The sequence below is a fragment of the Myotis nattereri genome, assembly GCF_964212035.1.
Source record: "Myotis nattereri genome assembly, chromosome: 8".
Taxonomy (NCBI): Eukaryota; Metazoa; Chordata; class Mammalia; order Chiroptera; family Vespertilionidae; genus Myotis; species Myotis nattereri.
The window spans coordinates 14140653-14148381 of record NC_138083.1 but is presented as its reverse complement, the minus strand read 5'-3'; the positions used below and the strand labels follow the sequence as shown (position 1 = coordinate 14148381).

The following is a 7729-nucleotide window of genomic DNA, read 5'->3' as shown; positions in this document are numbered from 1 at the left end:
TCAATTTGTAACAATGAAATTGGGGGTCACCACAACATGAGGAACTGTATTAAAGGGTCGTGGCATTAGGAAGGTTGAGAGCCACTGATCTAGATGGAGGAATGTGCGCTGCCCTCTTCTGAGCATTCCGCACCGCAGCCTTGCAGCTCTGGGATCTAGGAGGCACCCTCCATTGTGCTTTGCCATGTGCAGAGATGGAGAGCCATGTGATACAAGTCCATAAAGACAACCCACACGTGGTGCTGGTTCCACCCTCTCCTCCACCCAAAGGCATCCTTATGGGCGCACTCAGGAGTTAGCATTCTCTTTGGGCTGCTGAGGTTCGACAGGAAGCCAAGTCCTCCTGTGAAGGGACCACAGGGTGGGGTCTGCTGTTCTGGCACCATCTTCAAATCCTACCCTGTGGAAACTCTGCCAGAGGAGGCCTGGTAGAGGAAGCAAGACCTTCTGAAGCCAATGGTTGGTGACCAGGCAGGAGAGAGGATTGGGTCCCTAGGAGGGTTTCATGGGGCATAACCAGCCTTGACAACCGGGGCAAGAGTAACAGGTCTGAGCCTGGGGTAGAAATGGGTTCACAGATATTTTCCTAAATCACTTTAACCCCCTTTATGGTATATCTGTCTGTCATAGTTCATGAAATCCAAATCCACAATTTTCCCCCAACGTTTGAAATGCAGACTCCAGGTAGTTTGCCCTCCCTGGGCTCTGGCTCCCCTCCCCTCTCCCCGCCATGATTGTGCCTGCTCTGCCATTCCAGTCCTGCAGGCACTCTAGGTTTGTAACCGGACAACCAATGGGTCTGGGCGGCCTGACACTATTTGAGCCAATTCAGCAGAGACAGGGTTGAATCATATATAAGCATTTATTCCAATAATGCCGGCAGGAGGGGAGAGCGGCAGGTCACCCACAAAAATCTGCTTTGCCCCCCACCATAAATCAGCTGCTGATATAGGTAGAAGGAGGAAGATTACATGGGGAAGTAGGCAAAAGGGATAAGAATGGGTATGCAAAATGGGCAATTTACTGGCAATGCAGGCTTGGGGGGGGTTGCAAAGGCCTGCGGGTATGCAAAGGGCTGGCGCCTCAGGGTTCTGCAACAAGGTGGTTAATCTTTCCATGATAATAGGCAGCTCTATGTGGAGGATGGGCCACATTGCCAGGTGAGCTCCCAGGTCTCCCATGGAACTCCCAACCAGGTTAGAATGTGCTTACTTTATTAGAACAAAACAATCATAGTTAACAGAGACTGATTAATATATAATTATAGCCGAAACCGGTTTGGCTCAGTGGATAGAGCGTCGGCCTGCGGACTGAAGGGTCCCAGGTTCGATTCCGGTCAAAGGCATGTACCTGGGTTGCAGGCACATCCCCAGTAGGGGATGCGCAGGAGGCAGCTGATCGATGTTTCTCTCTCATCGATGTTTCTAACTCTCTATTTCTCTCCCTTCCTCTCTGTAAAAAATCAATAAAATATATTTAAAATATATATATATATATATAATTATAGCTGGTCCCCAATATTCTATTTCTGCCCCTAATAGTTTCTTTTCGATTCCAATTGTGGAGGGCCAGCAACTCCAGGACTACAGACCTGTTTGCGGTTGGGCGGGCGTCTGGGAGCCTGGTTTCCCCTGGAGGGTTGGCGGGTTAGGACTCAAGCAGATACCAGACCTATAGAGTGGGCTTTTGCGGACCTCAAAACCCAACCTGAGCCTGGAGAAGCCTTTAGGACCCAGGGGAGCCATCGCTTCTCCGAGCCAGGCGGTAATTCCCTGTCCTCCAAGTCCCCAGTGGCGCTCCCCTCCCCCAGCCTGTGTCGCCCTCACATTCCCAGACACCAGCCAAGGGCCTGGGGCAAAGTTGGCGGCCACCTTCGCGCGGGGAAGTTCCCGCCTCCCCATCCTCCTCCTCCTCGCTGCCATCCTCCCCTGGAGTTCCTGGCTGCTGTCGCCCGCTAGCGTGTCGCCGGGCTTAGCAACTCTAGCGACATGCCACAGGGCGCCCCTTGCCCAACCCGCCCGCCGGGCGCGCCCCGCGCGAGTCTTCCCGCACCCTTCCCTCCTGCGGGGGGCCAGAGGGCCGGGCTCCGCCCCAGGGTGCTGCCCGGGAGCTCCCCGCCGGCCGGGCCGCCGCCGCTCTAGTACTCGCGGGGCAGCTGGGGGCGCGGGCGGCGAGCGCAGGGCTGGGAGCGGCGGGGTGGGGGGAGAGGGAGGAGAGACGCAGAGGGAAGCGGGGTGGGGTGGGGGAGGAGGAGGGAGCAGGGGAGCCGAGGATCAAAGGCGGGCGCAGCACCGCCCGGCTCCCGCCCGCTCGCTCTTTGGGGAGACATACCCGGGGCCGCCTGGGCGCCTGAGCCGGGTCACCTTGCCCCGGAGGTAAGTCCCACCGCCCGGGCAGCGCAGGAGGGGCTGGAGCAAGCGGGGCGGGGGCTGCGGGCGGGTGGCGGGCTCGGGAGGCAGGCCCCGCGAGGGAGGGCGTCCTGGCTCCGCCTCGGAGCGCGCAGAGCAGGCGGCGCAGCGCCCGCGGTGAGTCGGGGTGGTCGCGGTGGCGGGACCTGCGAGGCGCGGGGTCGCCAGACAGGCGGAGAGAGCAGAGCAGGCTCAGGCTAGCAAGATGCGGAGGAAGGGGCTGGTGCTGTCGGCTCCGGCTGCAGCTTGGCGCCTCGCCACCCCGGGCGCCCAGGATGTGGAGGGCTGCCGCGCGAAGTCGGTGGGAGCTAGTGAGCAGCCCTGGGAGCGCAGCGGAGCGGGGCTGCCCGGGCGGTGAAGGCGCGCGCGGGCGTGGGCTCGGTGGGTACAGGCGACCCCCTGGAGCGACCCAAAGAAGACCGGCTGGGGCTGGTGAGTGGGAAGCGGCGGAGCTGGGGACCGAGGTCTATTCGGGACCGGAGCGGAGGGGGAGAGGAAGGCGAAGGTTCGAGCGCTGTGGTTGGGATCTCCCAACAGGCGACCAGGACGGGGACTCCCGGAGCCCCTCGCTGCCGGGAAGAGCCGACGGGCATCCGTGGGCTGCCTGCTCCCTGGCAGCCGTGGCGGCCCGCAGCCCCGCCAGCCACCAGCCCAGGAGCGGAAAGGAAAGCGAGTGGATTCGGGGTTTTTTTGCTCAAGTTCGTCTCGATTTCCCCAAGTCTGATTTTTGCCTCTTGGTGTGCGCTCTCCAAGCCACAGCGGGAGGAATGGATTGCCGGCAGAGTTGGGCACTTTCTTTAGGGAAGGGACTTTGAGCTCGGTGTTTTTTCAAGATCCCAGTAGAATGGGCGATGGCTTTTCTGATGGACAGAGGAAGGGGTCCTCTGGCCGCATTGCATTTCCTTCGGGGTCCGCTTGCCCACAGAGGCTCGGACTCCTGGCACCCAAATTGCAGGTGCGCGAAGCCCTGCTGCGACGTCAGATGTGCTGGCGCCGCCTGGCCCCTGGCCCGCACTCGCTGCCTGCGCTTCGGGCCACGTTCCGAGGTTTATTGCTGCAGACACTGGCCGAGGGCTTGGCGGATTTGGGGGTCAGGTTGCGTTTTCTAATTAGAATCAGGGTCAGGCCGTAGGATGTGCACCCCCGTTTGCGTTACTGGTCGCCCCTCTCCTACTCGTTTGCGTCTTGAGTCGGAGTCCAGAGCAGAGTCGTGCTGCGCAACCTGCAGCCTGTGTGTAGGGTTAAGCAGCCTGGTAGCAAACTGGGGGGAAGGAGCCAACTTTTCCTTGCTGGGGTGCCATTGCCTGGGCCGAGTCGTGCTGGCGCAGGAATGCGGTCTTCCAAGCGGGGTCTGACTCCCGAAATTCTCACAGCAGCGCAAGTGAAAATGAGCCTCCAGGAGGGCAGGGGGGCAGTCTGCTGTCCGATCTGGCTAGGACAGGAAGTAGCTGGAGCTGAATTTTCGGAGGAATTGTGTGTGCATGCTGTGCGTCTTGCGATTGTGTGGAATGCCTTTCCGGAGATCAGACCACAGGTGCGGGGCCTGTGGGATGTGCGAGGAGGAGCCCTTCCTCCCTCCCTCTCGGTCACACTCTTAGGCTCCGTTGCAAGGAGCGAATGTTGATTTCTGGCTGATTGGGTGCTCTCTCCCATCCGGTCCCCACCTACTGCATGCAAATGAAATAGTCATAATCAACAGGAACTTGTTAAATAAAGGAGGGAAATTGGGAAATCTACGTTTCAAGTTTTTTTTTATTAGATTTCAGTGGTACCCAAAGGAAGAAGAGGGAATAGTACACTGAACCTCCAGTGTACCCCACATCCCACCACCAAACCCATTCACCTTTTGCCCTCCCGCTCTCCCCGCCTCCCCAACCCCGTGTTTACCGACCCTCCTCAGAGTTCTGGAGGCCATGTTTGCTGGATTTAAAACCCCATGGCAAGCTTACTTCACCTCCAAATGCGTCCTCGGCTAGCTGCAGCTGATGACGTTACATTTTCATCTAACGGAAATGACTGCATGACTGCTTTAAAGTATTCCATTGGAACCTAGGTGATGCGAAAATAAAAATAAAGGCACTCCCTCATTTCCATTTTGGAGTAGGAAAAGAAAACTTGCTAATATTCTTTAAGGCATGATGGGTTGCGGGGCCGGGGGGGGGGGCGGTAATTGAAAGAAGGGGAAATCCAGGTCCCCCCCCCCAAAAGACATTTGAAACAATATAGATTTACATAATATTTGATGTGCAGGGGATACACAGGAATCTAGTTGAATCATGATAGACAAAATAACTTTTTTGGTGGAAACTTTAAAAATTATTTCAGCGATAATAAGCAATTAATTTCTTCCACATTTAGCATGACATAATAGTGCTACACTGGACTTGGTGCATTTTTCTCATGTGGCTCATTTTTTTCTGGGAGTTATTACTAGTATATGAGAATAAAAAGCAAATACGCTTGTCAGTGCTATTCTGAGGTTTTGAAGAGTACTAAACATTTCACCTCTCAATTAGAAAACCTTTGGTCATCACACTGGTCACGTCACCTGGAGAGAGACCCTCTACTCACTCAAATTTGGTTTCAAATGTGGTTTCTGTTGTTGAAAATAGCATGGAGAAGGCCTTCCGGGACAGTGGGAGGGTGACCCCTCCACTCACACACCTACATGCCCCCTTCCCCGCTGCACACCTCTGCACCTTCATTTATATAAAAGCTGTTTCTAAAAATTGCCAGTGATATTCTTGGAGGGTACAGCCAGACTACGGAATACCTTTATAAGGTGCACTATTTAAAGGCACCCTTAGCTAACCGTTTGTAATATGAATAACCATCCTGTAGGTGAGCACTTTTATAAGTCTTTCTCTTCCTAAATAAAACCACATCTTTCCATGACACCAGCATGACCCTGAGCCCCTCAGTCTGTCCTTTGCAGGGTCCCCGTGCACATTGGACATTCTTGTGTCCAACACGGACTGATTACAACCTATAGTTTGAACAGACTTCAATTTACCAGCAAAATTCTTGAATGGGCGAAGGTGGCAAGGATTGAAGCATGGGGTGTTCATTTGTCATCAGCAGCAAAAACAGTGGGACTGGGTAGCAAACCAGTCTGTTGTTCTTTCAACGGAAAGTCACAGGGCTGTTTCGTGGAAACAGGATGATATGAGGTGATATTGGAGCATAGCTTTTGACCCAGCATCATTACACTGCAGTCATTGGGTCAACATATCCAAAAAGCAAAGCAATAAAGACATTCAAACATTAAATATTCAAAACATTAAAGATAGGCTGACCCAGTTCCTGCCCATGTCACCAGAATTGGAATGCAGTAGTAGGTGGTTTTAGCAAATGTTTAACATTCTCTGTGCAAGATACTTAGACATTTCACGTTATTCCTGAGAGTTCATAAGCATCAGACAACAATTCAATGCTCTCATTGTCCTCTCAGGCAGTATACTAGATTTCCGCTGGGAGTGGGGGGAGGAGGGGTGAGGGAGACACATTTGCCATTTTCTCAGGTCCATGACTGCTCCTCCCCACAGTGTTTCCTCACTGTGCCTGTGAGAAGACTTAGGTTTCAAACTTTCAGCTCTGCTGCTTGCTTGCTGAATGATCTTAGACCCCTTGACTTTTCTGAGATTGTTTCTTTTCATCCATGCTCTTTCCAGGATTTTGAAAATGAAATATATATGGTTGTCATAGTTTTTTATATGGGAGGATGGTTGAGAACATTTTAGTGTGTCTTAACGGAGTGTTTCCTTTGTATCCCCATGGCTCTCTGAGAACAGAAAAAGAGCTCAGGCCCTTCATTGTACCTGTGTCCTACAACTCATTGTGGGCAAGAGCCAGGGTAAGGACAGCGAGTGTACGTCCCTGTAGGTATGCATTCTCACGTAGGAATGGTGTAGACATTCATGTCTTCCAGGGCTTAAAGGGAATGTATAGGGAAGGCTTATGAGCAGTAGCTTTGACACAACTAAATTTAACACAACAAAACTTACTCATATCACATTATAAAATTACACGATGCATGTGCTCTAGGATACAATATTATAAAGCAGACAACCAACAAGCTACAAAGAACCTTTATTTATAATACCATTATAACCATTATTTATAATGAGGATTTAAGTTACAAACTTTGTTTAGATCAAAAGTTCTAATCATCTTAAACCATTCCATGATAACCTGTTCAGTTACATAAAAGAACAAAAACAACAACAAAGAAGTATTGAGAGCCAATGTAAAAGTTAAATAACACAACCAAGAAACAACATACAAATGTGGGAAATAATAAAAATAAAAGCTGCAACTAAAAGCATACTTCAGATTGACCCAGGGGACACTTTTACTTGCATAAAAATAATTTATCTAGGAGTTCAGTTCATGTTATTCGAGAGAGATGGGGGATTGTGCTCTTGGGGTTCAAATCAATGTTCATTGTGAAACATTGTGAGTTTTTAGTTTGCCAATCGATTCTTGTATCGATCACAGGCATTTTTAAACTCAGGTCCTGATAATGCTGTAAGGAGAGAGCAAGTATTTCCTGATTGCAAGTTGGGTCTTTTCATCAGGGGCCCAATTAGTTTACATTCATAAAAAACGATTGCTTCTCAAACATTTGGCCTCACTGGGTGAATGCTTTCAAAAGTGCTTCCACCTGTTACTTCTTTAATCTTTCTCTCCATCGGGAAATATCAGTATCCAAAAAGCAAACAGACATTTCAGGCAACTAGAACCATAAACGTTTTATATCACCACGTCAACTTTAAACGGAAGATACTTCGGAAAGAGAAAAATACCTTACCTCAAATATATTGGGGCTTCACAACCCTGCTTAGGGAAGCAAAGACACAAAAACGTTACATTAACTTACCTTTCTGCCATGTGTACAAGATGCAGTTTGCAGCTTCTTTTTATGATTTTGGCCCTCACACCTTAGTGCCACAGGCTCACAGTTGGTGCAGGTGTTGGGGATACGGTTTGCTTCTGAGGGTTCTAATGGGATTAAGTCCTGGGACAGGGTCGGGAAATGCAGTGGCTCTGCCAAGGGGTGGACTCTGCTCAGCTCTTTGTACCAAAGATTGTTACCAATTCTCTTATTTGCAGTGATTGCCTTTAAATAGAGTAAGTATTTCTGTCGCCAACCTTAATATCTGAAGTCTGACTCGGCCTCTTCTCTCAGGTGTTTCCTTTAGAAGGGACTTACCCTTACCATCCACAGGTTAACAGTGGGCACTGGGTCTGAGATGCATCTAAGCACAGGGTCTGGCCAGTGCTAGTAGCTCAACCATTCATATTTTCTATTTAAGAGCCAT

General features: G+C 51.1%; 1 protein-coding gene across 6 annotated transcripts in view; it reads left to right on the top strand.

Annotated features, from left to right (window-relative positions):
* The first annotated feature begins 2231 nt into the window (after positions 1-2231).
* Positions 2232-7729, top strand: part of SYNDIG1 (synapse differentiation inducing 1) — a 123866-nt gene continuing 118368 nt past the window's right edge. For 2 of the 6 annotated variants that reach the window (XM_081097803.1, XM_081097809.1), the window contains exon 1: positions 2232-2375. The gene's annotated coding sequence lies outside the window, so the exon portion shown is untranslated. Of the gene's footprint in view, positions 2376-2416; positions 2841-7729 lie in introns of those variants that run through there. The other 4 variants (XM_081097804.1, XM_081097806.1, XM_081097805.1 and 1 more) reach the window with 4 other exon arrangements.